The sequence below is a fragment of the Eubalaena glacialis genome, chromosome 15 (genome assembly GCF_028564815.1).
Source record: "Eubalaena glacialis isolate mEubGla1 chromosome 15, mEubGla1.1.hap2.+ XY, whole genome shotgun sequence".
Taxonomy (NCBI): Eukaryota; Metazoa; Chordata; class Mammalia; order Artiodactyla; family Balaenidae; genus Eubalaena; species Eubalaena glacialis.
Genome location: NC_083730.1, coordinates 61,586,285 through 61,593,871, shown reverse-complemented (window position 1 = coordinate 61,593,871; position 7,587 = coordinate 61,586,285).

Here is a 7,587-nt window from a genome sequence, read left to right as displayed (position 1 = left end):
AATATAAGTACAAAATCCTTAGCTTGACTTTCAGTGGACTTCACATCATGGTATTAAAATACTTTCAAATTGTATTTCCAATTATTCTCCTAAATACATCTCTCTTGCCACTGTCTTGAACCAGTCCAGGCCCAATCTTAATTCCAGATCTTCCCTCACTTCCTTGCTCTAGCTTCTCAAATTGGGCCTAAATTACAAGGCTTGGCTCACAGCCCACCTTCTTCTGTTTTTGTTTTTTGTTTTTAATTTAATTTAATTTTTTTAAAATTAATTTTTATTGGAATATAGTTGGTTTACAATGTTGTGTTAGTTTCTGCTGTACAGCAAAGTGAATCAGTTATATATATATATATCCATTCCTTTTTAGATTCTTTTCCCATATAGATCATTGCGGAGGACTGAGTAGAGTTCCCTGTGCTATACAGTAGGTTTTTATTAGTTATCTATTTTATATACAGTAATGTGTATATGTCATTCCCAATCTCCCAATTTATCCACCTTCTTCTGTTACCACTATAGCCCACTGACACCCCCTCTGAATTAGGAGCACTTGCTCTTGGGATCACTTACTTTTCCCCTCATCCTATGATACAGCTTCCAGATATTCTTCCTCTGAATTTAAAAATTTAAAAAAAAATTTTTTTTTTTTTGCTTAACACTCCAGTGATAGTTATCTTTTAAATTTGTTTTTGTTCCTGCCAAGATGTGATAAATTAGGTTATTGTTAATTAAGCCATTCAATATGAATATTAGTCGGTATAGACTAGGTCGCTGCAGTGACCAAGTGACCCTCAGATCTCAGTGGCTTAATGGAGCAGAAACTTCTTTCTTGTCGGTGCTACTCACCCAGTACAGGTCTCTGGGGAGCTTGCCCCTCGTCATCCCCCGGAGAGCCCGGCTGACGGACACTGCACGCTTCACAGGTGAGCTCTGTGGTCATTGTAGTGGGGAGTTGAGAGTGTGGGGAACTCACTCCAGGTCTTCAGTTCCTCAGATCAGACGTGACACCCACCACTCCCACTCACAGCCTTTTGACCAGAGAAACTCCCAAGGCCCCGGCTAACTGCAAAATTTAGGAGAGCACATAGATTTTGAAGCAAAAATTTGTATCATGAATAACTCACAGTCATGCAACTTGGTTGACCTCACCTAGGATGGTCAGACAGTAGTTTCAAGATAGTAGCTGTTTCACACCACCGAGAGATGTCACATCATCTATTTGCAGAATTGAGAATAATTATCTTCTTACTGTGATTTCATTTAAGGTGACAGCTCAATTCAATGCCAAACCATAACAAGCTTATTTTATGCCTTGGAGTTAAGAATCAACAGGTGTTGATTCTTGTGGACACAAAGCCACTATTTTTAAAACTTATTTGCCAAGTCCTAAAGGATTTTCGTGTATCCCAAGATGACTATGGAACTCACCTCCTTTTTTAATATGTGGTCGATGCCTGGTTAGAAAGAAATGTCACTTTCTTAGCCTCTCTTACTAGAAATTGGACAAGGAATTCTAACACTTGGTGTGTCACTCAACCTTTACCGAAGGATTTTCAGGTCAGAGTACTCTTCTTGGCTCCCCTGCTGAAGCGACAAGATCTATAATCAGTTAATGAAATGTTTTCATGAATCATGACTTGGGTATTTCACTCAAATGTAACTGAAATAGCACAGCCTATTCTGGCTTGAAAAGATAAAGCTGTGTGCAAACTTATTATGCAGTAAAGAATAGCGCCATGTTCATTACTTTCAAATCACGCTTGGGAGACTTGCATTGGATAAGTTGGAGTCAGGGTAATGGCTGGGTTACATTTTTTTTTTTAATAAATTTATTTATTTATTTTTGGCTGTGTTGGGTCTTCATTGCTGCGCGTGGGCTTTCTCTAGTTGTGGTGAGTAGGGGCTACTCTTCATTGCGGTGCACGGGCTTCTCATTGTGGCGGCTTCTCTTGTTGCAGAGCACAGGCTCTAGGTGCACGGGCTTCACTAGTTGTGGCGAGTGGGCTCAGTAGTGGTGGCTTGCGGGCTTAGTTGCTCCGCGGCATGTGAGATCTTCCTAGACCAGGGCTCAAACCCGTGTCCCCTGAGTTGGCAGGCAGATTCTTAACCACTGCACCACCAGGGAAGCCCCTGGGTTACTTTTAAAGATGTGGATCTGTGGGACAGAAGGAGGCTTCTGGGAGGAACTGCCCAAATCCTAATAGCTGTTCATTACTCTGTATCAAACAATATTCTTATTGTCTTTTAAAGCCAGATTTTCTAATTGCAGCTTTCAAAAGACTTTTTTCTCATCATGTGAAATAAGATTTTTACCAGAATCTTTGTAATCTGCGTGTGTGGCAGATCCCTGTAGTATCAGCACTCCTTTTCTTCCTCCCTCCCTTCTCTTTTCCTCCCCTCTCTCTTTCTTCTTTTTTGCCTTGGGTACAGAGTGTTGACTTAAGCATTTATTAAGCCTTACTGTTCATGGACATTATCATTGGCCCATATAAGGCTGTACTCTCATTTGCTAGTGAGTGAGTGAGTAAGTTTGGTTGTTTTTATATTTAGTCTCTTTTATCAGCATCTTTCACTACCCTTCCTGTCATACTGTTACAGGCAAATATTTAAACGTAATATGCATCTTTGTATTTGCATGCCTTCTTGCAAAATGCATATTGTTTTTTTTAGGTATCTTTAGCTAATGTAAATAGTATTTTAAATCTCATTCTACCGTGGTTCTTAGGTTCATGTAGGTTGATATGTGAACTTCCACGGGGTCTAATTTTTGCACGGTAGAGCACAGTGTGCACCTGCCATGGGTCACCTTCCCAGTGAAGGGAACTAGGTCACCTCCAACCTCCTGCCACCATAGACAGTGCTTCGCTGAACATCCTCAGACATGGACCCTGATGGGTACACATCCTAAGTTCCATGACATTTGCACCAGAGCGAAAAGTGGGGCTTCACCATGTGCTTTTACTCTCTGAAGTGGTATCTGGCACTGCACTGTGAACATGGATGCTGAGGGAGCCATCATCTTAGTACCATTTGATCTTGCCTCCTGGCCTCAGTTGGCTTGACTAGGGTCACTATTGAATTCATGCTGGGCCAGTGAGTTCAATGCCAGGGTGTTAGGACTCGGTTAAGGAAGGATTGATTTGGAGGAAGAAGGAATTTCAGTGCATTAAGTCAGGGCAATGAGACAGAAGCCCAGCTATCTGGAGAGAAGCCTCTTGCTGAAGATCCAGAGGAAGCTGAAGAATGATGGATGTGAGGGCACCCAGGGCTCAGTGGATTGCTAGCTTCAGGGCCGTCCCCGCCTAGAAGCCCCCCGAGCCTCAGCGGTTGGTGCCGGACCGTGTGGTGAGCAATGAACCAGTTTCAGCAAAACATCATCATCTTTGCATTAAATTAATGATGTTAATTTTAATGTTATTGCTTTTGTAGTTCTGCTGGTAATTAATTTGTAAATTTGTTTTGGTTTTATAACTGTAAATGAGCCACAATCTTAAGACGTTTATACCTAATTTTATGTTTCTTTATATTTGACTAGCAATGTGGTAATAAAAAAATTTTTTTAAATCGACCCAGAGGGTGTCCCTCTGTTTCTTCAAAGTGTCTGTGTTTTCCAGCTCAGGCTGGAGAAGTGTCTCCAGCTGCAGTCTGCTCTCATGGATTTGGCTCTTGGGCCCAAATGTAGGGTCACACAGTTATCCCGGCTTGATGTCCTCTTAATAGGTTGCATTTCTGAAGACGTTTTTCTTCTCAATTCTGTCATCTAATGGACAGCAGATTTGGAAAGGATGCCACAAGTCAATGTTCTTAGTTGCCTGCAACAAAATCAACTCTGGCTGATGCGAGCAGAGAAGTAATTGATTGTAAAGATTTGGGGTGGCTCAGAGTCTCACTGGGAAGGCCACAGAAGGACCATGGGCCAAGGCATGGAAAGGGCAGGCTGAGCTGCAGGAAAGATGCCATCACAAACCAGTCTATGGAACCCCACTGGGAGGACGTTGCTGCCACTTGTGCCTGGATGCACAGCTTCCCCAGCCTCTGGCCCTGGACCGGGAACATGGCCCTGCGGTGGGTGTGCCAGTGCGGCCCAGAAACCTGGAACTAACAGTGCAGCCCATCTCCTGCCACCAGCAGGGGTTGCCCCCAATTACTGCTCCGAGCCCCCATTCTCTGCTTCAGAGCTGGGGGGTGTGAGGCCGAGCGGCTGGGCCTAGCTCGCCTCCCCACCCCCCAGCGGCAAGGAAGGCCGGGAACACAGGCGTCTGGTTCTTTCAGGATCTGGTGTCGAAGGTGAGCCCTGCTCCCAGCAGGGCTTGTTCTGTAAGCAATTCTCCAAACACGAGAAGGAGGTTCAGACGCCCAGCAGGGGGAAAAAAAGACAAATATACACTCTCCATGCCTTTTATATCTTTATCCAAGTAATTGTCAAAAACGTAGGCTAGGGCCAGGATGAGGATGGCTAGAGTTGGCAAGAGGCTGTCCCCCTGCCATTCGGCCCATATTGATGACCAGCAGGACGATTCCACCGGTGGGATCAGGCCGCATCTGATGTTCAGCCCCGCTCTCTGCCTCATCCACAAATCATATTTTCCCCCAAATCCACATCCATGAGCGGAGGTGGAGGGAGGAGTTGGGAGGAGAGCATGTTATTTCTTGTTTCGTTTGTGTTCTTTCATCTGACTGGATGCATTTCCAGAACCATGTAAATCAATGGCTTTTTTCATTACTGCAATAAAATTTGCCTTTGTACCTGACTCCCCGGGGAGCTGGACCGGGAAGCAGAGCTTCTGCAATTCACACTTCACCACGCTGGGCTCAAGGTCTTTGTTAAGACTCTGTTTGATCATTTTGCTTTTGATCTGCCCATTTGCTTGGAAGGAGCCGTCCCAGTCTGCTGAGGGCCCTTGGATGGCAACCCCTCGAGAAGACCCTCTTAGGACCCCTAGTTCTCACGCCTTGCTCTACGGCAAACCTGCCGGACTTGATAAAGCACGAACGCACGCAAAGTCCGGGGCCTGTTTGTCAACACACTTGTCTTTAAACAGCCGGTGTAGGGTGAGGGTGGGAGGTGGGAGGCTGATGAGGGGATGGGAAATCATATCAGCAAGCCCAGGTGGCCAGTAGCTGGTCAACGAGAGCCAAGTTTTGTTTCCCTTTGGACCAGAGCGAAAGAAAGAGGGGGAGCCGAGGGAATGCTATTTTCCTTCACGTTCAAGAGAGAATGTAAAGTAACACATATAAAGGGAACCCAAGTGTGTTAATCAAATAAATGTATCTAAACAAGCTATATACATATTTACAAACAATAGTAGGTCAATGAGATTTATAAACAGCAATTGTAATCTTAACCCAAAATCCAGGCAGTCACTTACTTTCACATGGAATGAGTAACAAAAGCCAACGTCTAAATATGGTGAGGAGGATCCCAAGAGAGCTGAAAAATATCATAAAAATGCTTGAATTATAGCTCCTCTGGGGCTGCTTACCCAATAATCCTGCAGGCTGGCCAGAGCCTTCATAGGGTAGGAGGCAGCTGCCAGGACCCAGGGTTTGGGCAAGCCCAGCTGGGCATCCTCCCTCATCAAGGAGGTGGTCCCGTCCTGTTAACCGCATCCCCTGGGGCAGAGGTACAGGGTCGGGCAGCCTGCAGAGCCTCAGTCTTCAAGCTGAGGTGCTTTTGTTCCAGATAAGGGGAAACATCTGATCCACCCTCCCTCCACTCCAGCCACTTCTACTCAACCTGGAAAGGAGGATGCGTCCACCTATGTTCACTCTACGGATAACTAAGGCATCTTCTTTTTTTTTTTTTTTTACAACTTCACAGTTATATATCCTTTTTTTAGTACTACAAATTTTTAAATTTTTTTATTTGTTTAAAAAATTTTTATTGAAGTATAGTTGACTTATAATATCGTGTAAGTTTCAGGTATACAGCACAGCAGTTCATACATATATTTCTTTTTTCTTTTTCAGATTCTTTTCCCTTATAGGTTATTACAATATATTGAGTAGAGTTCCCTGTGCTATACAGTAGGTCCTTGCTGGTAATCTATTTTATACATAGTAGTGTGTATATGTTACTAAGGCATCTTCTAAACTGAAGTGACCGCAAACCATACAAAGATGCCCAGCCAGTTGTTAGTATTTAATTACTTGTGAATGTTAGCATGTTGGTCTCAAATAGGATGTCTTACTTATTCTGTATAGAATCTGTATCTGGATGAGGCCTTTCACTGTGGATGGAGCCGTGAGTGGACAATGCCTGGCCATTTAAGCTGGATATCAAGGCAGCTCAGTGTCTGTTTGTTTGTTGCAGTCATCATCAAAGGTACTTTGATAAGAAAGCCTTTGATCCATCCTTGTTTAATAGAATTGGAAGCAGAGAGACAGGAGAGTTGAGCCTCTTGGGGTCACAGTGATCTGGTGTCAGAATACTCTGATAATTAGAATGATGATTATTAAACACACTACAGGCAAATTAACCATGTGTAAGTGAAAACAAATTTGTCCTCTCTTCAGGGAGAAGCAAAATGAAAAATTTCGCCATTAGCTGATAGAAGCCAGGCCAGAATTCTCTCTCCCAGATATTGGGGAAGCCATCTGTCCTGGGTCCCTGTGTCCATGCCTGTTTTTCCAAGGACATGGTCCCTCTCATCCTCTCCGGGCAGTGGAGAAGGAGCTTGGAAGGGCTCTCGAAGCGAGGGCTGCTGAGATCTGGATCCCTCTCCCTGGGTTTTCTCTCAGCCCCACCATTAACTTGCAGCCAGGTCCCCTCCCCTCTGCAGAGGACTTTCGGGGTCCTGGCCAAGCTGTCTCAGTTTGGGGTCCCATCCATTGCTGCGTGGCTGTGGACTCTGGAAAAGTTACTTCCAAGTTTCCTCCACTGTGTAATGAGGACAGAAACAGTATCTACCCCACAGTTTGTTAATAAGAGAATCCATCAGGAATGCGGGTCAGAGTGCCTGGCACATAGTAAATTCCCAATAAACGATGTTTATTATTACTTAACTAATCCTCCTTTATTGTGCCTTTTACTTGACAAAATGATTGAGAAGACGTAGATATACTAATGATCATATATTTGTGTGACACCTATGGAAGGAAGAGACTCTCAGATGTTTAGTGAAAAGAACACTCAGTGTTGTTTTTTATGCTTCAGTATAAGGCTGAATACCATTTCTTCTTGAAAACAATCCCGTTACATGATTACTACAGAGCACATGTTCATGTTGGAACCCTACAGTGTGTTTGTTTAGGAGATTCTTTTGGGACTCTGTACTGCAAGGACGCACAAATCCAGTGATGTCCACATAATCCTTATGTACTATGTCTGGGTACACTCTAGTCTGGATTTTCAAATTTGATTCCAAAACATTTATTTTTCCTTCTTCATGAAGTCTGATACAATGACAATACAACTCCAAGTGGAAAGTTATTTAGTTTTCTATGACACTTTTTTATTTGAAAAATATGCTTTTACATAAAAAGTATACTTTTGGCAATGATCAAAACAAACAAACCAAAAAGGATGGAAGTGTTTTGAGAGGTGAGATGCTTTTACTTTTACTAATTTATTCTTCCATCAAGCGG